At 34.0% G+C, this 25062-nt stretch overlaps 1 protein-coding gene across 1 annotated transcript in view; it reads left to right on the top strand.

Moving 5' to 3' along the window:
- LOC135841264 (nephrin-like) overlaps positions 1-25062 on the top strand; it is a 1354679-nt gene that overhangs the window by 388872 nt on the left and 940745 nt on the right. The gene's annotated exons all lie outside the window — the stretch shown is intronic.

The following is a 25062-nucleotide window of genomic DNA, read 5'->3' as shown; positions in this document are numbered from 1 at the left end:
TTGTGCAGCTCGCAATAATCAAACTTTGATGCCGAAACATCCAAAAAGTGCTGATGTTTGATTCAATTGTTGAACTCCTGCATCCTTCCAAACTGCCAAAAAGCGCTAGTTTTTTGTACAAAAGATCAGAAAGCCCAATTTTTTGTGAAATTGCGTCGATGTCGCATTTTTGCCAAAATTGCTAGAAAATACGATGTTTTTTGTAAAAATTGTTGGGAAGTCGTATTTTCTTCAAAATTGTAGTCAAAAAGTCCTAATTTTGATGAAAATTGATGAGAAATTCTTACGTTTCTATTTTCTTCACAGTTGTCCAGAAACAGAAAGTCCTGTATACCTATTGCCGGAACTGCCAAGAAAGTCAATTTTTCCATATTTTTCAAAAGGGTAGGTTTTTTGCCAAAATTTCCCAAAAGTCTCATTTTTGAGTCAGTTTTGGTAAAATTGTCAGGAAAACTAATCTTAATCTAAAATTTCCAAAATGTCCTAAGGTATATTTTTTAAAAATAGTGTTCAAGTCAAATTTATTTGCCAAATAAGTTGTTAAAAAAATGTCGAGTTTTTTTTGTTGTTGAAATTTGCCAGAAAAATCTCAATTTTGCCAAAATTATCGAAAAATCTTCTAGGTACAAGTAGGTATTTGAGTATGTAAATTTATCGACGAATGCTATAATTTTCCGGTGAAAATCTTTCGAAAGTAGTATAATTCATGTTCGATAACGCTACGTAATTTCTAAATCGTAGAGGAAGCTCAAGAACTCGTTAATTCGACGATACTGATCGACCTGAAACTAATTGAAAGGAAAATTCAAACCTACTGGTTTGAGTAAGCTACACATACCTATCTATACGAATACCTATCCAAATAGAAACCTAAAAGGATCCTAAGAATGGAAAATTATGATCCTAAATAGACATCCTAAAACCAAAGTGACGAATTGAGGATAAATTTATCGATATTACTGAATCCAAGACTCAGAGGATAATTAGAAGGTTGTAAATGTAAACCTACCTTTTTTTTTTTTTTTTGGTTTGTTGGTTTATTTGTAATATTATTAAGCCAATACACTATGCCTTAGGCTTATAAGTATTATGATTGCTTCACTACAACTAAACTGAATTGGAGCCATATCCCTGTCGTGGCACCCATGTTTGGGATTAATGAGACCTGCTAGAGGAAAACTGTAAAGAGTGTTTTGTGATTCTGATTATGCTTCCTGAGAAGAGACAATTTTTAAAAAATTGCGAAATAAAAAGAAAATTTACCTTTCACTGAAGACTCTCTAAGTACACGATTGCAATATTTATAGGTACTTAAATAGGTAGGTACCTAGTTCACTCCAAGACTTATATCGCCATGTAGAGACCTGATTTTGTGTCAACACATTCAAAAAGACCTATGTAGGTACTTGTCTATTTCTATGCCTTAGCGGTCTAAAAAAATCTGTTTTTTCCAAAATAATGTTCTGTTTTTCTTAAGGCGGATCACCAAAGTAAAAAAGTTGAAGGATTTTGAACTAATTTTGGTAGAATAAACCTTCATTTTGAGTTGAAAGCGACCCCAAAAAAAAAGGTTAGTTGCGGAGGTGCTTCTGAAGGGGAAATACGAATTCTCAATGAAGTATCAATTTCAAAAAAATCGTTGTTTTTTCGCTCTAGCTCTGGCCCACTTCGAAAAGATCGAGACTAATGTCATCAAAGCCTCGGCCCACTTTTAAAGTTCTAATGAGTAATTGAAAATTTGAAAATCAATCATTTTTGGAAGAATTTGTGTTTTGAAAATACTTTTTTTTAATGTTTCGCGTCAATTGTGCCAAAACATCGAAACTTGTACGTCTTTTTTAAATTTAGGAAATATTTTGGTATGCAATATGCATTGTTGTCAATTTTTTGATCACTGTTGCCAATTTTTAAAAAAATGTATAAAAATGGCCAAAAACGTCAAATTTTTGAAAATATTTTCAAAACATATATTTACTCGAAAAATGAGAGTTTTTCTAATTTTTAACCGCTCAGAACCCCAAGAGTGGTTTTGGATTTTGATGGCAATGACATTGGTCGATACAGAACTTCAAATACCATCATCTGGAACTGCGTTGTTTTTTCCAAACCAGGTTGGGTGGTGAATAGAGCGTAAAAAACACGATTTTTTCAACAAAAAAAATACCCTCTTTTTGAGGAGCTGTAATCTGCTCTTTAGGGACACCTCCACTACTAAAATTTTGTTTGAGTGACTTTCAATTCAAAGCGAAGGGATTCATCGAGTTTGGTCAAAATCCGCCGATATTTTCTATGATCGACTTTCAATACACGATTTAACCCCCTTCATGGGAGTGGACTCTTCTTTTGGAAATTCAGCAAGTCAAGGAAGAAGATTCACTTACCGAGACATGTACAAAAATGTGCCCATTAAGACGTAGTGTCTGCCTTCATGCTGTTGATGTCATCCTGCAACGAAATTACAAAAGTCAAAACTTCTGAACAATTTAAAGGACTTGACACACATCACTGATATCACATCAACGTTCATGTTTAGAAGAATGTGAAGAAAGAGGACCACGAAGTATAAGTAGCTAAGCAGGTTGAGAAAACTGTACATCTCGTCAAATAAATCGATGATCTTCGAGATGGCTCCTTCATAGCCGAAGGCTAGAATGTTGTGCTGTCCAAAGGACGCCACCATTCTCGATGACACTCTCGTCATATCGTACCTCAGGTTCGTGTAATCAACGGTGTGCTTTACTTTTCAGTAGGGTCTGACTGGTGAACCTTGTTAAGGGTTTCCCGGAATTGGAGTGGGATGTGGTCTCACAATCAGTGGTAGCTTTTGGCCCAACAGCATCACAATATTAAAATTTTAACTGCCAGTTTTAAGTTTAGCTATCACGGTGACATTTTAAATTTTCAAATTTTCAAAAATCGCTATCCCGACGCATAGAGTTTTTCCACGATGTTGTCGTGGGAAAATTTCAATTCACGTGCTTGCACAAGAGACTTCTTTCATTTTCCCATTCAACTAAATTTTTCGTGTATTATATCTTTCAAGAGTTATTCAAATTTTTATCAAAAATAAAGAATTGGAATTATCTTCGAGAAATATAGTATAAAAAATTTTGTTGAAATGGAGAACTAAACAAGCCTCTTGATCCAGCGCGGCGGTCGATATTTTCCCACGAGAACGCCGTGGGAAAAACTCGAGCTTCGGAGTAGCGGTTTTTGGATATTTTAAAATTCAAAATTTCTGTGTAGGAGCTTACCTCAAAACTGGCAGCTAAAATTTGAATGGTGTAGTACATGGGCCAAAGGCTACCAAAGAGACCACTTTCCATCTAAATTCCTGGAGCATACTTTATGAGGTTTCCTAGTGAAGAATACATTTTATCAGCTTGATAGATCTGAATCATGAAAATCAAAGATGTCAATTGCTTGATTAACAACTTACTTTTGGTTGCCTACCTCAAATAAAGAGGTACGTACACACCATTACCGTTTGCTATTCTAATCATGTGTATACGTTCCTATTTCAGTTTAAAATTCAGAGAAATCAAAAATTTTCGATTTTTTTTACCTGTGAGTGATTTGAGCATTTTTCAAATTTGAAAAACCAGACTTGGATTAAATAAAATGGGTGGAAAAAAAATTGTGAATTTCTCTGAAATTGAAATGTACATGTGATGTATGTACATATGTACTTCGAATTGATATTTTACCTATTCGGTTTATTCCTAGCTTAATTATACGGACTTGTCCACAGAGTAGTGGCGAAGACTTTTGAAACTTTACTATTGTATTATCAATTCATGAGGGAATCTCGTGAAAAAAGCAGTTTTTCGCATTTTTGAATTTCCACTCACATAAAAAAATTCTGAAAAAATAATACGTCGTACATCTAGATGAGATACACGAGCACTTTCGAAAGAAGTGATCAAAGTGCCTCAACAGTGGCGTTCAAAAACTGAAAATGCGCGTTTTGCCCAGAATATGTACCTGAAAAAGTTTCAATAAAATTCCATAAAGAACACCTCGGTGGTTTCTATGTATTATGCATGATTTTGAATCCTGCGATTATTTTGCTAAGCCAATTGAACAGTACAAATGGTACTCTACAATCCATTTTGGATTGGAAAAAAATTCAAAATCGAAAAAAATTCCTTACCTTTTCCCTTTATACCTATAATCTCATGTTCTGGAGACATTCGATTACTATTTTTCCCTATTTATCCTAGCACATGTTATACATTGTAGAGAGTAAGATGTTGTATAAATCCAAAGAGGTACCTACTTACATTGAATATTGAAGATTTCTCACAATATTAAATTCACCTTATTGGATTCACTCGTAACACAAGTCAGTGAAGGCATATAGTCCCCTTACATTTGCCCCTACAATTGGACTCAGGGGCCCTACCCAACGTAATATCGAAAAAATTGATAACAACTTTACTTACTAAGGGAGTCACCCCAATCGATTAGATTTATACTACTTCGACGAACTGTTCATCTCAGATTAGCTGATGTATCCAATTACAGACAGTTTTTCGAAGTTTGCTTGCCAGATTTCAAACTTTTCTAGGTCATCTTCATAGATTTTCTGAAAAGTGAAAGTCCGAAGATGAGAATTCGATAAGTTAAAGAACAAGATTCACTTACCTAGGTACCTAATGTACAGAAATGTGTTCATAATAGTGCTGAGTTCTTCTTCATAGCTGATTCATGTTATTCTGTAACGAAATTACGAGTACAAAGATCAAAGCTCCGGAACAATTGGAAGTCCTATAAAATTCATCAATTTTTATAAATTACATTCATTTCACAACCGTAGGTTCCAAACCATGGTGATAGAAAAAACTTGTCAAAAATTAGTGTCGAAGGCGAAATCACCCTTGATTTTTCAGAAATTATTGAAAAATTCGCTCTGAAAAAACATCGGATGAGTGAATCCTGCAATTCTTCCATGGAGCAAATTGAACGTTTAGGAAAAACAAAAATGAAATTAAAAAAGTGCCTTACTTTTCAGTAGGGTTTGATAAGGGAATTTGACAAGACTGGTCTCCGCGTTATCGATCTTCCACCAGCATAAAAAAATTCTGAAAAATAACATGTCGTACATGTAGATGAGATTCATACGTGCATTTTTGAAAGAAGTGGCCAAAGTGCCTCAATAGTGTCGTTCAAAAGCTGAAAATAAACGTTTTGCCAGTAAGATATGCTTAAAAAATTACAAAAAATTTCCATGAAGAACCCTCGGGTAGTTTCAAAAAAAAATTGGTTAAAAACTGCCAAAGTTGAAAATTTTGAACTGAGGTTGCCATTTTACCCTCTGTGAAGGGGTTAAAGGTGATTTGATGTACATATTTAAATCAGAAATGGGCGACGAACATGAAATTATTACCTACCTTTGAATTTTTCTGGAATCGTTGAAAAATTCTCTGTGAAAAAATATAAATGATTTTGAATCGTGCAATCATTTTGCTGAGCCAATCGAACTATATATGTAATATGGTACAAATACGATCCACTTTGGATTGGGAAAAAAATCAAAATTGAAAAGAATTCCTCACCTTTTTTTCACATACCATGTTCAATTAATATTTCGTCTTCATCGCTTAATCTGCTTGCCAGATTTCAAACTTTTCTAGGGCATCTTCATAGGTTTTCTGAAAAATGGAAGTCTGAAGATGAGAATTATTCAGCTATTTAAGGAAGAAGATTCACTTACCTAGTGATGCGTTGTCAAGTGAATGATGTCTTCCTGTAACGAAATTACGAGGGTCAAAGCTTCGGAACAATTAGAAGAACTTGTCAAACATCAACATTCATGTATAGAAATTGAAAAAATGCTGAAGAGTAGAACGTGATTTCATCGCCATTTTTGATCTCAGCTCCCCCCTTCAATCAATTGGCTGACCTTGAAGGTCTAAATTTCACATGTAGGTATTCGTACGATAGAGAAGTATCAAGATGTGCCTTTTTGAGGATTTTTGACTTCTCTCTCCATAGTTGAAAAAATTCATTTCCAAGCCATTTTTGGCATTTTTAACCAACACATGTAAAAATTGTGACTGAAAAACACTCTTTTTTGCTTCAGCACGACTAAGATGACTCAGCGAAGGTTTTCAATTCTGAGTGTAAATTTCACTATAATTCATCAATTTTACAAATAACCATTCATTTCACAATCGCAGTTTCCAAGCCATGATGGTAGAAATAAACCGTCAAAAATTTCTGACGAAGGCGAAATCACTCTTGATGATTCAGAAGTCACTGAAAAATTCGATTTGAAAAAAAAACATGAGTGAATTCTACAATTCTTCCGGGGAGCAAATTGAACGTTTTGAAAAACAAAAACAAAAACAAAATGGGAAAAGTGCCTTACTTTTCAGTCAAGAATTATTCAAATTTTTATCAAAGCGATTTAAACATATCCTACATAAAAGGTATGAAAAATTTGGTTGAAATGGAAAATAAAACATTCCCCTTGCTGAAGCGCGGGAGAGGTCGAAATTTTCCCACGACACCGCCGTGGGAATAACCTGAGCTTCGAGGTAGCGGTTTTTGAATATTTTAAAATTCAAAGTTCCACTGTGGGAGGTTACCTCAGAACTGGCAGCTAAAATTTGAATGGTGGGTGTGGTAAATGGACCAAGGGCTACGAAATGAGACCACTTTCCATCCAAATCCTTATGGAGAGCGCTTCATGAGGTTTTCTAGTGAAAAATACATTTTTTTAGCTTGATTGATCTGAATCATGAAAATCAAAAATTGTAATCAAGTATGTCAATTGTTTGATTAACAACTTACCTTTACCTTAGTAGCAACAGTGTTGCTAGTCTTCTATTGGATTGTTTCCCTAATTATTTACAAAAACTTGAAAAATTCAGTCCAAATTTGGATTAATGGTGTGTAATAGGGCGTCGTTTCACGAATCTAATTGTATACATATTCAATTTTTTCCTACCTAATTACGAACTTGTCCACTAAGTCGAGGCGGAGACTTTTGAAGTGACCCTCGTATTATCAATTTATGTGGGCGGAATCTCGTGAAAAAAAAACAGTTTTTCGCATTTTTGACCTTTCACTCACAAAAAAAAATCTGAAAAAATAATATGTCGTATATCTAGATAGATACACGAGCACGTTCTGAAGTGAAGTGACCAAAGTGCCTCAAAAGTGCTGTTCAAAAGCTGAAAATGCACGTTTTTGCCAGAATATATGCCTAAAAATATTTTCAAAAAATTTCAATAAAGAACCCTCTGTACTTAATCTCTAATAGTTATGCAAGTTTCAAAAGAATTTCTCAAAAATTGCCATATAAACTGGCAATTTTTCCTCTTTTGAAGGGGTTGAAGATGATTTGGTGTACTTAAATCAACTTTTGGATTTTTCTAAAATTGCTAAAAAAAAATGTATGTGAAAAAAGATAAAAATATGATTTAATCCTGCAATCGTTTTGCTGAGCCAGTCGCACGGTATGAAATAGTACGATCCATTTTGGATTAGAAATAAATTCAAAATCGAAAAAAATTCCTTACTTTTTTCCCTATCATAACATATTCAATAACATACGGCTTTTCGTTATTCGCAAGATGTCAAACTTTTCTAGGTCATCTTCATAGGTTTTCTGAAAAAAGGAAGTCCGAAAGATGAGAATTAGCAAGTAATGAACAAGATTCACTTACATAGGTACAAAAATGTGTCTACCAAAGTACGAATGTAGTGGAGTATTTGTAGATTATTTATGTCAATGTCATCCTGTAATGAAATTACAAAAAGTCAAAGCTTCGGAATAATTGATTTCGAAGGTCTAAATTTCACATGCACGTTCAATAAGAAAGTGGTCAACGATGTGACTTTTCTTCATTGTTGAAAAAGTGAATTTCCAAGCCATGTTTGCCGTTTTTAGCTATCACTTATGAAAATCTTATTACAGTGATTCAATAATATTCTTTTTTGCTTCAGCAGGACTTCACTATAAAATTCATCAATTTTATAAATAACATTCATTTCACAATCGTAGGTTCCAAACCATGGCGATAGAAAAAAACTCGTCAAAAATTAGTAACGCGAAATCACCCTATATTTTTCAGAAATTGTTGAAAAATTCGCTCTGAAAAAACATCAGATGAGTGAATCCTGCAATTCTTCCGTGGAGCAAATGGAACGTTTTGAAAAAAAAAACAAAAACGAAATTAAAAAAATGTCTTACTTTACAGTGGGGTCTAATAAGGGAACTCAGCAGAGGGGACATCGCATTATTTTTCGAGATGAGATACATTATGTATGTGCATTTTTGAAAGAAGTGACCAAAGTGCCTCAAAAGTGTCGCTCAAAAGCTGAAAATGCGCGTTTTGCCAGTAAGATATGCTTGAAAAATTTCAAAAAATTTCCACAAAGAACCCTCGATAGTCTGTATCTAATATATACGCAAGTTTCAAAAAAATTGCTTGAAAATCGCCAACGTTGAACTGACATTGCAATTTTACCCCTTTTGAAGAGTTCATAGGTGATTTGGTGTAGGTATTTGAATCAAAAATTGGCGACAGACATGAAATTACTTATGAATTTTTCTGGAATAGTTAATAAATTCTTTGTGAAAAAATAGAAAATGATTTTGAATCCTGCAATGATTTTGCTGAGCCAATCAACCGGTATAAAATGGTACAATCCATTTTGAATTGGAAAAAAAATCAAAATCGAAAAAAATGCCTTACCTTTCCTCACAAAACATGTATGTATTCAATTACGAATCATCGGCTTTCCTTTCAATTCACTTAGTGTCAACGATGCGCCTTTTTGAGGTTTTGAATTTTCAACTCCATATGCGACTTCTCTCCATTGTTGAAAAAATTCATTTCGGATCCGTGCTTGACGTTTTTAGTCTTCACTTCTAAAATTTTTGTGCAAGTGATTGAAAAAAACACTCTTTTTTGCTTCAGCATGATTAAAATAAGATGGCTTAGCGACGGCTTTCAATTTTGAGTACAAATTTCAATGTATGTAATTAATCAATTTCACAATCGTAGTTTCCAAACCATGATGGTGGAAAGTATAAAATGATTTTTAATCCTTCAATCATTTTGTTGAGCAAGTTGAACGGTATAAAGTGGTACAAATACAATCCATTTTGGATTGGAAAAAAATTCACATAACATGTACCTATTCAATTATTACGAGGAGTTTATTCCAATCGACTTGCAGATTTCAAACTTTTCCAGATCATTTTCATAGGTTTTCTGAAAAATGGAAGTTCGAAGATGAAAATTCAGTAAGTTAAGGAACAAGGTTCACGTACAAAAATATGGCCATGAAAGGTTAATGTTGGCGTATTCGTAGGTGATTTATGTCATCCTGTAACAATGGCAAAAAATCAAAGCTTCGGAATAATTAGACGGACTTGGCACCCATCAACATTCATTTCCATAAATGGAAAAAGTGACTTACTTTTCAGTGGGATCCGACTGGAGAACTCGTTGTATTTGTTTCAAAGTATTGCCCGGGATTGGGGGTGGAACGTAAGTCTCAGTGGTAGCCTTTGACCCAAGCACACAATAATAAAATTTTACCTGGCAGTTTCAGCCCCCACAGTAAAATTTTGAATATTGAAATTTTCAAAAATCTGTACTCCGACGCTCAGGTTCTTCCCACGGTGTTGTCGTGGGAGAATCGCAATCCACGCGCTTGCTCAAGGTACTTCTTTCATTTTCGCATTCAACTTGATGTTTCATACCTAATTACATCTTTCAGGATAATAAAACATGCCCCTTGGCCTAGCGCGGAAGTCAATATTTTCCCACAGGTGGTTTATGTCATCCTGTAATAATGACAAAAGGTCGAATAAGCTTCGTAATAATTAGACGGACTTGGCACACATCAACATTCATGTTTAGAAATTCAGAAAAATACTGAAGAAGAGAAGGTGTTTTCATCACCATTTTTGATCTCTCAGCTGCCCCTTCCATGTTTGCTTCAGCACGATTAAGAAGATAACCTAACCTATTCAGTTTTTTTCTAGCATAATTACGGTCTTGTCCACAGAATCGTGGCGGAGACTTTTGAAACGACCCTCGTATGATCAATTAACGAGGGAATCCCGTAAAAAAAGCAGTTTTTCCCATTTTTGATTTCCAACCACATTAAAAAATTCTGAAAAAATGATGCGTTGTATAAGATGAGATACACGAGCACTTTTGAAAGAAGTGACCAAAGTACCTCAAAAGTGGCGTCCAAAAGCAGAAAACGCCCGTTTTGCACAGAATATGTGATCGAAAAAATTTCAAAAAATTTCCCCGAAGAACCCTCCTGTAGTCTCAGATATTTATTCAAGTACAGCCAAAGTTGAAAATTTTGAACTGAAATTGCAATTTTACCCTCTTTGAAAGGGGTGGAGGTGATTTGGTGTACTTGAATCAAAAATTGGCGACAAATATGAACTTGCTTTTGAATTTTTCTGAAATTGCTAAAAAAAATTGCTGTGAAAGAATATAAAATGATTTTGAATCCTGCAGCGATTATTTTGCTAAGCCAATTGAACAGTATAAATGGTACAATCATTTTGGATTGGAAAAAAATTCCAAACGAAAATAATTCCTTACCTTTTCTCTACATAACACGTACCATAGCACCTATTCCCTTGTTTGATTTCAAACTTTTCCAAGTCATCTTCATAGATTTTTATGAAAAGTGGAAGTCGGAAGATGAGAATTCTACAAGTTGAGGAACAAGATTCACTTACCGTGGGTATATGTACATACAAAAATGTGTTTTCGAAAATAAAGAGTTACGTCGTAGGTATAGCTGATTTATGCCATCCTGTAACAATGACAAAAGGTCACCGTTTCGGAAGAATAATTAGAAGGACTTAACAAACATCAACATTCATGTTTAGAAATTGAGAAAAATACTGAAGAGGAGAACGATGATTTCACCGCCATTTTTGAACGGTATACAATATACATGGTACGATTCATTTTGGATTGAAAAAAAAGCAAAATCGAAAAAAATTCCTTACTTTTCACCTACATAACTTGAATATTCAATTATATTTACTTACGTAATCTTCGTAGGTTTTCTGAAAAATGGAAGTACGGAAATAAAAATTATGCAAGTTAAAGAACAAGATTCACTTGCCTCGATATACACAATCATATACATATGTACATACAAAAGTGAGTCTACGATAGTACTTTCATAAGTAAGTGATTTATGTCATCCCGTCACGAAATTACAAGTACATAAAAAGGTCAACGCTTCGGAACAATTAGAATGGCTTGAAACCCATCAACATTCGTGTTTAGAAATAGAGAAAAACACTGAAGAGGAAAACGTGATTTCGTCGCCCTTTTTCATCTCAGATCCCCTTCCAATCGACCTTGAAGATCTAAATTTCACTCGTACAATAAAGAGGTGTCAAAGAAGTGGCTTCTTTTTATTGTTTTGACATTTCAACTCCATGTGACTTTTCTCCATACTTAAAAAAAAATTCATTTCCAAGCCATTTCTGGCGTTCTTAGCCATCACTTATAAAAATTTTATTGAAGTGATTGAAAAACACTCTGGTTTGCTTCAGCATAACTAAAGATGACTCAACGACAGCTTTCGACTTTGAGTACAAATTTCACTATAATTTTCATCAATTTTAATATAAAGAAACATTCATTTCATAATCGTAAGTTCCAAACCATGGTGACGAAGACGAAATCACTCTTGATTTTGCAGAAATCACTGAAAATTTTTGTTGAAAAAACATCACATGAGTGAATCTTGCAATCCTTCTGTGAAGCAAATTGAACGTTTTGGGGGGGGGGGGCAAAAACAAAATAGAAAAATGCCTTACTTTTCAGTGGGGTCTGATTATAAATAAATAAGTGTGTGATTTTTCAATATTTTATCCAAACTTCGTAATTCCTTAGGTGAGGAGGATGAACTATACTCGATGATTCGTACCAATATTTTGAATAGAAATACTGACCATTTACCCATCTCAGACGATTGTCTATTTCCATTATGAAAAATTGACTGAATATTAAAAAATTTACTTAGGTACGACTTATGCTAATAACAATCGTGGCCAAAGAAAATACAACTAATTCAGGACGCAAATGACCAAATAATTCGCTCTGAAAAAATACATATAAATTAGGTAATGATTTTGAATCCTGCAATCATTTTGATGAGCCAATCCAACGCTATAAAATGGTACGGTCCAGTTTGGATTGGAAAAATAATCAAAATCGAAAAAAATTCCTTACCTTTCCTCACATAACATGTATTCATTCGTTAGCCGTTCTAAAGTTTCTATGTAGATTTCAAATTTTTCTTGGTCATCTGTATAGGGGTAATTCTCAGAAAAAGGTAAAATTCGTGTACATGGCAAATTTCTCAACGGTTTTAGCATGAATTTTTTTTTTTTTTTTTGGTCCATTCAAGAATGACCCCGCACACATTTCACACATTGTATTGAGGTTTTTAGACCCTCCTTTCATTGGTGTACATTTGATTTTATACCCCAAATGTCCTTCGACTTGGCTGTCACACATCATGTTTTTGAAAATGAATGTTATAAAGTGTCATGAACTTCATTTTTTTTTGGAAAAATTGACACATTCTCATTATCATAGAACATGAAGGTCTCTTATTGTGCAAATTGCAATTGCAATAAGTCTATAGGAAGCTCACAATTCACATTTGAAAACTGTCACACACTTTTTGCGCAAATTTTCGAGCAATTTTCAATTATTTTTGGTAGCTTCCCAATCCAACATTTTTTTCTGGTGAGTGGCTGCACTGGTTCACTGTACTCATAGAAATGTTACCCCGCACCGTTTTTTTTAAAAACTACATTACAGCTCGTTCTGATCGTACTTATCTGTGAAGTTTTGATATTTCGCAAAATCTGTGTCCTTCGGCTTGGTGTTTTCATTTACGCCAATGAACCCGCAAAACCAATAATTGAGCACGGGAAGTTATTCTACATGATAAGTACACATTTATTACGTGTTAAAAATCGAATAATGTCCAGTAGGTAAGGCTAGAAACGAAAAAACGTTGAGATTGTCCTTCGGCTTGTGCAGCGCCCATTTGTCCTTCGACTTGGCCAAATTTCAGACAGCTGTACTTTTATCGCGCTAGTCGGCATATTACACGATAATACAAGCAAAATTTTACATTTTCTCCCTCCCCACACTTCACCTCTACCCCTACCAAAAAAATAAGTCCAGATTCGAACTCTGTGGCCTGAAAAACATAAATCGACATATTACACGATAATATAAGCAAAATTTGGCATTTTCCCCCTCCCCACGCCTCACCCTCCACCTCTACAAAAAAAATAACTCCAGATTCGAATTCTACGACCTCGAAAACATGTCAATCGACATATTACACATCGATGAGGGTCGAATTCTAATTATCGCCGTTTTAGGGGGGCCGGGGTCCACAGTGGGGGGGATTGAATTGAGGCCAACACTAGAAAAGGGATCTGGGACACATATACAAATGATTCCCACTTGAAATTTTCCAAAAAAATGATTTTCGTTTTTCAAAATTATGCATATCAAAATCGACCCTTTTTCTGAGAATTACCCATAGATTCTCTGAAAAATGGAAGCCTGAAGATGAGAATTCAGCAAGTCAAGGAACAAGATTCACTTACATAGGTACAAAATATGTCCACGAAAGTGTATAGTAGTGGTGTATTCGAAGTGATCCTGTAACAAAATTACGAATGTCAAAGCTTCGGAATAATTGGACGCACTTGACACAATAAAATCAACATTCATGTTTAGAAATTGAGAAAAACACTGAAGAGGAAAACGTGATTTCATCACAATTTTTCATCTCAGATCCCCTTCCAATCGACCTTGAAGGTCTAAATTATTTCACTCGTACAATAAAGAGGTGTCAAAGAAATGGTTTTTTTTTAATGTTTTGACATTTCAACTCCTTGTGACTTTTTCTCCACTACTGAAAAAATTCATTTCCAAACAATTTCTGGCGTTCTTAGCCATCGCTTATAAAAATTTTATTAATGTGATTGAAAAACACTCAGTTTTTCTTCAGCACAACTAAAGATGACTCAGCGACGGCTTTTTGAGTACAAATTTCACTAAATTGCTGACGAAGGTGAAATAACTCTTGATTTTTCAGAAATCACTGGAAATTTCTTGTTGAAAAAACATCACATGAGTGAATCCTGCAATTCTTCTGTGGAGCAAATTGAACGTTTTGGAGGAAAATACAAAAACGAAATGAAAAAATGCCTTACTTTTCAGTAGGGTCTGATAATGGAACTCTGCAGGGTGCGCATTTTGCCCGTAATGCTTGTAAGAATTTCAAAAAATTTCCATGAAGAACCCTCGCTCGGTAGTCTGCAATATTTATGCAAGTTTCTAAAAAACTCAAAAACTGCCAAAGTTGGAAATCTTGGACTGAAATTGCAATTTTACCCCTTTTGAAGGGTTTAGAGGTGATATGGTGTACTTAATTCGAAAATTGGCGATGAACATGAACTTACTTTCATATTTTTCTGGAATTGCTAAAAATTTGCTGTGAAAAAATGTAATATGATTTTGAATCCTGCAGGCTGCAATCATTTTGCTAAGCCAATCGAACAGTATTAATAATCGTACGATCCATGTTCGATTGAAAAAAAAATTCAAAATAAAAAAAATGCCTTACCTACCTTTTCTCTACATAACAAGTTTTCAATAACCAATAACTGAATAAATGATAGATTTTCTGAGTTCGCTTGCTAGATTTCAAACTTTTCTATGTCATCTTCTTATAGGTTTTCTGAAAAATGGAAGACCGAAGATGATAATTATTCAGTAAGTTAAGGAAGAAGATTCACTTACCTATACCTATAGTACAAAAATGTGTCTGCTAAGGAACCGTTTCGTACGTAATTTATGTCATCCCTGTAACGAAATTACGAGTACAGAGGTCAAAGAAATTTCGGAACAATCAGAAGGACTTAACACACACCAACATTCATGTTTTAGAAATTGAGAAAAATACTGAATAGGAGAACGTGATTTCATCGCTATTTTTGATCTCAGCTCCCCCTTCCAATTCACCTTTAAGGTCTAAATTTCACATACTTACAGTACAAAAAAAGGGCGTCAAAGATGTGCCTTTTTGAGATGTTTTGACTTTTCAATTCCATGTGACGTCTCTCCATTGTTGTTGAAAAAATTCATCTCCAATCCATTTTTGGCGTTTTTAGTATTATTCATTTATAAAAATTTTATCGAGGTGATTGAAAAACCCTCTTTTTTTCTTCGGCACGATTAAGATGGCTTAGCAAACGGTTTCAATTTTGAGTACAAATTTCACAATCGTAAGTAGTTTCCAAAATACGGGGTGGTGGAAATTAAAAAGTTGTCAAATGTTGGTGACGAAGGCAAAATCACCCTTGATTTTTTCACGAATCACTGAAAAATTCTCTCTGAAAAAACTTCAGAAGAATGAATCCTGCAATTCTTCCTCGGAGCAAATTGAACGTGTTTTTTTTTGGGGGGGGGGGGCAAAACATCAAAAACGAAATTGAAAAAAATGCTTTATTACTTTTCAGTGGCGTCTGAAGAATTTATTGTGTTGGTTTTGTAACGATGCGATCAATAATAACTTAGATAGATGAGTATTATTAAAATCAATACCAAGAAGAGGGGGATGAAAATTATCACTAAGGGGGTGAATAATTTTGCACTAAGTCGGATAGCTCAAACATCTAACAAGTTATTTACGACGACACAGTTCATCTTATACTGAGATTCTCTCGCACTTGAGGAAGGAAGAGAATCGAATAATTGTACAAATTTATTGCAATTGATTAAAAATACAACATCAATGATACAATTATTCAGACAACTTAAGCCGAATACGCCATTGCTGGGTGGCTCATCGGTCATAAAACTACTTCTTTAAGGTAGTCTTTATACCACAAAGTGGTAGGGGACGAAAAGACAAATGACACAAACGACATTTTCTATACATTTAATTCAAGTGGAATTAGGTAACTAGATGAAATGGATCTCGGGGCCATTTCAAGGAGGTGAGTTAATCATATTCACGAGGTATATGAATACAATTAACTCAAGGAGTACTCAGGAGATCGTTGCTTAGGATAAATCTCTATGAATGTACACGTTTACTATCTCTCCTGCGGTCCCCCAATTAATAAGACCTTTAGCGATAGCACTAGTTTTAGAATCATTTTGGTTCGATTGACTTACCTCAATATCTGGATTATTGGGTAGTTTCTGAGTAATTTAGGAAAAATACCTCAACATTAACGCGATTAAACGAACTTATTTAATGAAGAGTTGAATTAATTAATAAAATTTACCATCTAGAGATGGTTCAATAAACACAAAGAGATCGCGGGGTCTCGGGCCCCAAGGGTTTCCGAAGACATTGTTACGGTTAGCTACTCCGCGAACAAAGTGATTTTTCAGTCAAGACGATCATCGGTTTAAGCCTCAGATCGCTGAAATAATAGTTAACACGTAAGCCATAAGAGGGAGCTCCCTCTCGAGGTGTATATCATAATTCTTCACATACGTGACGAGTACGATATGGACCACCTCAAGGACATATTCTCATAATATGTCCTTAGGCGGTCAGGCCATAACTGCTCCTTACAGTTTTATATGTCATCTAATTTCATCGCAATTTTTCAGTTTTCAGCATGTCCTTTAATTTGGACCTCGAAGCTCAGCGATGAGACTTTTAATTTTACTGAAATTGAAATTTCATAATGGGTATCGCACTCATTTCAAAATCGCAAGTTCTAACCCGTGTGCTTAATAGTTTGAAAAACCCCTTTTAAAAATGGTGAAAAACATAAAGCACAATGTACGAGTAGGTATAGCTACATACGTAGCTATAAATGCTGTAAGATTTCGCGATGCTGCTCAAATTCGCATTGCAATGTACATAATCTGAAGTTTTAAAGAAAAATTTACCGTTTATAATAAATATGAGATATTTAAGTTGTACGAAAGTGCCAGTCTGTGAATAACACGTTTTGAAAAATTTGTTGATTTATCAAGAAGGAGAACGAATGTTGGGAATGTGTGTAGGCGGGGTATCTATATTAACACGGCGACATCGCTAAAATTAAAACCATCCTTTAAAAAGCCTCTCTCTCTACTCGAGTTTGTTATATCTTAAAACGCGTTATTAGTTTTACGAAAATTCCACTAGCGGGTTCTTTACTATTTTCAAGCTTTTTAATTCGTTTCGTCTCTCAATTACGAGGTTGGTTCTTACAACATGGCGAAATCGAAACTCGGGTAATCTCGCGTACGAGGAAAAAATATCTACACCAGTAAACCCGGAAACTTTACCTTTTAAAAAAATTGTAATAAAATCGCGCGACTCTGACGTAAACGACACTTTGTAACTTCATCTAATAAAACTTTGGTACCTGGGCGCGCTTTGATAAATTAGGCGTATTAAAATGAGTGGAATGAAGAAGCGAATAAAAAAAAAAGAAATAAAAAAGAAACAGAAGTGGAAAAAAGACCGAACGAGGAAAACTCGAGTACCTACGCTATTGCAATAATTAATATCTTAGTGATCGAAAAGAGTTCCAGTTGTAGGGTTAGTTTGTGTGGAGAATTTTTGTTGCAGCGATTATATCTAATCTATACTACATAGTAAAAAAAATCCAGTTTTTTGGCTTCTGTACTACGAATGCCTTATTATCGTAGCCGGAAACGAAGGGGTTTTCTGAAAATTTTTCTCATTGATTTTAGCACCTCTGACCTCCTTCTTCAAATTTGATTTGAGACCAAAATGTCGTCTTTAGCTTTATTTTTTCTTAAAGTACCTACGATTTGAAAAAAAAGTGTTTTGTGAATCTATTGCATATCATTGAAATTGAAGAGACGAATTTCATTTTGTGGGTAGGCAATGAATCAAAAAATAAGTAAAGTCTCTCGATATAATTTTTTTCCCAACTTGCAAAAATTTTGAGAAAAAATATCTCGATTGGAAAACTGAATCGAAAAATTGATGTTTCGATAGTCGAATTAATTTTATTGATGCTTACAAATTCTTGCCAAAAATGGAAATTTGAAAAGTTGAAGTCATCTTACCCCGTTGATGACCATCTTTGCTCCCTATAGCGGATGTTATCCATCTTTTTTTGTCGGATCTTAACGCACCATCCATTTTTCTGGATTGTTTTTTTTTTCTTCTTTTAATCTGTTCGTAGCCTCTTCAGTTTGTGGGTTATGCAAAAATTCGTATTGAATAGTAAATTTTGCCAATGTTTTGACTTAGTCTACCCACCTCCTTGTTTGAAAATTAATTCAGACTTCAAATTTTAAAAATATGTAATTCTCACCTTTAGTTTGAAAGGCAGGAAATCCCTAACTATAGCATTTTTTTCTTAGTGTCTGAAGCGTTGCCATCCCTTCACCGAACATCCAGCACGAAGTAATGCTTACGGATGGAAGATTTTTTCTGTGAAAAGAACCCCTTCTAAAAAAAAGTCAAGGGCTTGTTAAGCTCTTGTACGCACATCTTTATGGTATGTGCACCGATACGTAACTTTAGGTAACTCTGCATTGTATGTATGTACATAAGTACAAATATGAGTATGAAACGATCATATTCACGATACCCATCCTGCGATATCTCTCCCTGATTTTCTTCTTATTCTCCCCCTTGTACTTATTCTGTGCCATGAACTTTGCACAAACTTGGTAATTCAAAACGATACCTTCTCCGAAGTATTTTTTTTTTTTTGCATACTTGGCAACTTGAACTTGATAAAATTTGGTCGAGTGATGAAAAATACGTAGCTTACTTAAAGCTGCGTGGTGCTTTGATAGGCTCTTGGTATTTTCACTTACGCATGAATTAGATACTTAATTTGGGGAAAGATGTGTATTGTGTGGTGTAGCCATGCTAATGATGGAGAAGATTATATTGTATTGACAAGTTTTAAAAAAAGAGTTGCGTTATTGTTAGGTTGATTGACGTTCTTTGTGTGATTTGACTTTGATTTTCATTTGCACTTGTGGGTCTGGTGATGGTGTGCTGATGCGTTTACAAGCTGTGTTGTGTACATTGATTTTTAGTCAATTCTATGGAATATTCGTTCGAATTTTTCGATGGTTATTTCTTGCTCTTTTATTCTCTTTATTAAATCGCTGGTAGGTTTTTCCGACGATTTCATCATATTGAAAGCGATATCTGAGAACTTTTGCTCACCAATAATTTCAGCAACTTGTTGAAACTGGATTATTTTATCGTCGTTTTTAATACGAGGTAGAGCAATACAAACTTGTTCAACATTTTTCGATATTTTTATCGATTTATTATCTTTCTTTATTTTTGCCTTCTCCTGTTGCCTTTGTTTTCTTGCTAATTTTCTAGCTTCTCTCAACCTAATCAATTGGTCTTGTAACCATTTGTCATTCTGTTTGGTAGGTAATTTTTTTGTGAATTTTCCGGTTTCTAGGAATTCCTTTCTCTTTTTCAATTCTTGATTTTCCAATTCGCTGTACCTTTCATATATTTCGTTCATCCTTTTTTCTTCATTTTCAATAATTTTAAATACAGCTTCTTCATCTCCCAATTTTTCGTCTTTTTTCAGCTGGTCTTTTTCTTTTTGTAGGCTTTTTTGGGCAGTGATACGTTGATGGAAAGGTCGATCGTCCCACGGCGATTTATATTTAACATCGTCTTGTAGAATTCTGAGCTGTTCTTTAGATAGGTATGGGGTTATTTGCCTGATGTTCGACATAGGCTTATCGTCCGATTTTAGGTCTTTATGTCTTTATAATTTGCTAATCTATAGCGATTTATTTCAATTTTTTTAATTATTATATAGGGTCCTCTTCTTTTGGGGTATAATTTTTTATTTAAATTTTTCGCAGCATTTGATTGGTTATGACTTTCCAACATAACTAGGTCCCCTATTTTTACTATTTTTTCCGGATCGTCGGTTTTATTAAATTCAGTCTCGTCATGAACAATTTTCTCGAAATTTTTCAACCTTATAATATAGGTACCTATCTTGCCTAATTTTTCTTCAGGATCTTCTATTAATATATCGACATGGAAATACCATTCTACATCGTAAAAAGGCTCCCATGCGGATTTTTAGTTTCCAGAGATACCCTACTCGACGAAAAAATTGACTTGCAATTTGTAAAACAATGAGCAAAATGTAAAAAAAATTCCTGGCCACAAAGAATATTTAAAATTTGTTTCTGAAAATCTTCATTTCATGCATAATGTTCGCGAACAAAAAATTGTAACTGAAATGAAAAAATTAAATGTACCTGACGAACAATGGCGAGTTATCGACGAAATAATTCCATTTAAATATCTTTGGCGTAGTGAAATTGGCCAATATAATGGAAAAAAATTCACTAATTCATTGCAGCTCTGAAAGTGGGCTTGGATTTTTGATGGCAATAGCCTAGATCGACACCGAATCTTGAATATTTACTTCATCTTCTCCAACTGGAACATTTATCCCAAATCAAATTGGAATAGGAAAAATAGGCGATTTTTCTGAAAATTCTTCCACTTTGAGGATCCATATCTTCTCTCATGGCGCACCTTTAAGATGAAAAAAATGTTGAAGTAATTTTCAATTTGAAATTTAGTTGTCTATCGAGTTTGTTTAAAATCCTCCAATAAATTATTTTTTCTCGCAATCTATGTACAAACTGTACCATTCTGTTCGTGAGAAAAAAGTGAAAAATTAGATGCTCTAACCATGCATTTATAGCATACGAGAAAACTTATAATTGTTATTTTTAATTCTTTTCTAGAATTTTCTCTACTAAGCGAAAAAAATAAAATTTAAGAAAATCGAAAAAAAAAAATCACTTACTTCATGTTTTATCCGAAAATCTAGTTTTATTCGTCTCAATAGCGAGGTGAACTGAACTGAAAAAATGTTTATTCAAAGTGATTAGTTAAATAATGAAATGAACTGTTGAAAATGATTTCATTACGTATTATAAGTGAATCGGTGGGAACGGAAAGGGGCTAAGTCCATTTTCGCACTTTTCAGGAATAACAAAAAACTGATTTATTTGAAAATCAAATTTTTTTGGTAGGTAAACATGCTTAAGGTCATTGAAAGAGGATCCCAAGACACAATTTTTAGCACTGTTTGGAAAAAATATTCACGTGCGCCGGCGCTGTTGCTGCCTAAACAAATGGGACTTAGACCCTTTCTGCACCCAATCGACAATTTTTTTTTGAAATTGCTCGGGCACGAATGGGGCTTGATTCTACATCTAAGTACATACATCATTTAGACTGCTATCTCGTTTAAATTGACCAAAAACCCCTTGAGTTCTAAGACTTTTTGCCGAAGTTGTTAATTTTTTCATCATTTTTCAGTTTAGAGATTAATTTAAATTTCAAAAATGTTAACTAGTTATGTTTCAAGGAATTAAAAAAATTTTACAAAAAAGTCATAAATGCGGATCCGCTCTTTTTCTGCGCCCAAATACCACTTTCCCGGCAGTTTTGCGGAAATCTGACATCACCAGTCGATCCGCCGTACTTTGAAACCCTTATATCCGTGAAAAAAAAATTTCCAAAAATGTGACTTGTTCCCTTTCTGCACCCACCGATTCAATATTGTAGTGCAAGTAGCATTAAAAACTGCAAATTTGAGGGAAGGAAATGCATAAAATCTACCTTATTTTTTCTTATTCCTCGACATTGAGCAACTTGCGTGTATTGAAATTTCAATCTCAGTCGTAGATATGAATCAAATAGGTACTCGAGAAAATAATGCAGGTAGGCTACCTAATCATCTGGTGCATTTGCTTGTTATACCTATTTGGGAAAACGGAAAGCCATGATCTTACGTAGGTAGCTAATGTAAGCGTTCAATGTTATTTATTTGGATTGCAATTAATTTCTGTTTCCTTTACTCGAGTATTTTTTTTTTTTTTTTTTGAATTTGGTTTTAATTGTAAATCTGTGATTAAAAATCCTACATTTTTTGAATTAATAAATGACGAACTGCAGAATTGTAATCAGTCATTTTTACGTTGTGCTGATAGCAGTTCAAAGTTGGTTTAAATGAAAATTTTGAATCGACCAAACAGCTAAGAGCAACAACTCTTTTACAATCAGCTGATGGCAAAAATGTGTAAAGTGTAGGTCACACTTAATATCATTGAAGATTAGGTAAAAATTCTTCCATAATACTTTGATAAAAGATGAAATCAATTTAAACTTTGTCACGCATCTTTGGTTTTTGGTACTTTTTGGTGTTTAGGACCGTATCGATGATTCGATAGGCACACTATGTGAGTTTCATCTTTTCATGAATTTCATCTTGGTGTTCAAACGTGCCTTCCAGAAGAATAGAAACACTAATTTTATGAATTACCTATATGAGTACATATGAGCTGAAAAAACGAAGAAATTGTGTATCTTGTTGCGTTGGATGGAAATTCCATGAGTTTTTTCCCCTTCTCTGATAACAGGATTTAGGTATTTGAGATTCTAGAAAGCTGTCAAAATCTCGAGACAATTTTTATTATGGTTCTATAGACTGAGCAGATTGAAAGTTAATCATCTTTTTACAACTATAATGTTATCTTTTTCCAAGGGACATAGCATTTTGTTCTGCTATGTTCTCCTTCCTTAAGTTTACGATTAATTGATCTTATTTATAATCTTTTGACAATTGTTGTACTTTCAAGAATAATATATTTCAACAATTGCTCTTTGAGTCTACTTTTATTGACTTTTGAACAACCTTTTATCTGTGTAGATATGGTAGGATAGACAAGAGCCTTCTCTCCGAGCTAGCTATAGGTATCTAGGAAATATTCACTCCCTGGGGAATATTTCTTGGATTTCTTCTATACGCAATGATTAATATAATATTCACGTCAGCCAGTCTTTCCCTATACCACTATTACACCACTACATTTTAAAAATACCCCCCCCCCCCCCGTTTCAGAAATGATACCTACCTTACTGTTTTACGTTTTGGCTTAATTAATGCGTAATCTGCACTTGACATTTTATACAAAAAAAAAAGTAGGCACATATACATATGTACATAAATAACAAAAATCAAGCTCTTCATTTTTCCCGTTTCACCAATCTCGGATTTAAATTATGTTTTTTTACCTTTGAGTTGAGCTTTACTAGATACTCACGGTCATGCGTTTTAAGACGTATAGCAAACTCAAATTCATTTTTAATTACGGAAGCGAAAAAAAAAAAAATTGAAGGAAATTGGAAGGAAATTCACTTACCTCAACATCTGACGACCTAGGTATAATGTTCAGGCGGCGAATCGCAGGAAGCGAGTGGCGTTGTGTGATATCCTAGGGTAATCTGCCATAATTTTACGTGAATTGAAGCTGAATTAACTTCTGACTGCTGAATGCAGTGTGCAACTGGGCCATTCGTTTGCAGGCTGGCTTGTTACATATGAAGTGCATTTTAAAAAGTCATTCAGTTTTTTCTGCTGAAATTACTATCGTCATGTTTTCGAGTTCGATTAGGTCTCTTTCTTCTGGTCATACGTCAATTCTATAGTCGAAAGCTGTCTTGACGAGAAACTGTGAATGAATATTGATGAAAGGTTACTCCCTCAGTTAAATAGGTGAAATGCTTCTGTCCTGGGATTTTTGAAATTTTGATGAAACATTGTTGGGGGTACCTTTGAGAAAAATGTTAGACCCAAAATATTTTACTCCACCCACTTGGATACGGGTACGACTAAGAAAAAAAGGTATGTGAAGGTGTGACCTATCTTCGAAATTGAAGACGCAAAATACAAGTACTTTGGAAAATGAACAAAATTACTTATTATGACTTTTCGCCGTACTCTCTAAATTTGAAACAGTGAAATTTCACTGTTTCAAATTTAGAGAGTACTTACAAATTGGAGGGGCTACAAACTATTTTCAATTTCGAAAAACCGTGATTAAAAAAAATAAATGCGAAAATGAATTCTACGTCAAAAAAAAAACAAATTTTGTCACGATCAGTTTTTTTTCTACTGTAAAATTTAACAAGTTTTTGAAGCTCAGCAATTCTCGACTTGCTAAAAATTTCATTAAATTCGCAATTTTCGAGTTTCAAAAACTTTTCAAAGTTTAGAGGAAGAAAAAAAATGATCATAACAAAATTTGTGTATTTTTCGATGTAGTGTGTTCATTTCCACATTCCTTTTTTTCATCGCGATTTTTTGAATTTAGAAATCGTTTGTAGCACCTTCAATTTTTAAGTTAGGCAACAAAGTACTATCGACCCTCATGGTCAAAATTGAATTTTGGCTCTTGGATTTTGAAACAGTATTTTGATCCTTCTAGATTTCAATGTAGGCAACTTGTTCATCTTACGTTTTTTTTTAGTACCTACTCGGTTATATCCAGATCTGAAGTGTATTGTATTGACGATTTTATTTAACTAATGCAATGATGAACTGTAGAATTTTAATCATTTTTATGTTGTGCTGAATTCAGTTCAAAGTTGAAATGAACTTTCAAATTGGCCAATCAGCAAAAAGCAAAAACTCTCATGCAATCAGATGGCAAAATAATAAAAATCAAACAATAATTTATTAGGTACTTATGTCCAACAAGCGTTACAATTCTGCTCTTTCAAGTTGGGTACTTTGGGTGGAAATTCCATGAGAACCTTCAGTTTGAGTCCAAAGTCACCCAGAAATAATTATTTAACCCTCGGAAATATTCCTATAGAAGTGTAATTTATGTGCTCTCAAAGGAACATAATTTTGTAATAGTGATAATTTGAAGAAGTGAGATAGGTGATGTGGGTTGTAATAACTGATGTAGAGAATTATAGAAAAATATCTCCTAAGGGGTAAGAATTTTCCTATGCCTATATGCATATCTCTATGCAACTTATTCAACCAAATCCACTATTCATACTAGTTTTTCTAAGCACGTAACCAATAAATTAATTACGAGACAACAATTTTCATTTCTTTTATTGATGATTTAAATATCAATAAAATACATTAAATAGTTGTAAAGTTTATAAGGTATTAATTAACATAAGACTATAATTAATACAGTATTCATA

Source organism: Planococcus citri, chromosome 3 (genome assembly GCF_950023065.1).
Source record: "Planococcus citri chromosome 3, ihPlaCitr1.1, whole genome shotgun sequence".
Classification (NCBI taxonomy): domain Eukaryota; kingdom Metazoa; phylum Arthropoda; class Insecta; order Hemiptera; family Pseudococcidae; genus Planococcus; species Planococcus citri.
The sequence above is the reverse complement of the archived record's forward strand: the minus strand, read 5'-3'. Positions and strand labels throughout refer to the sequence as shown.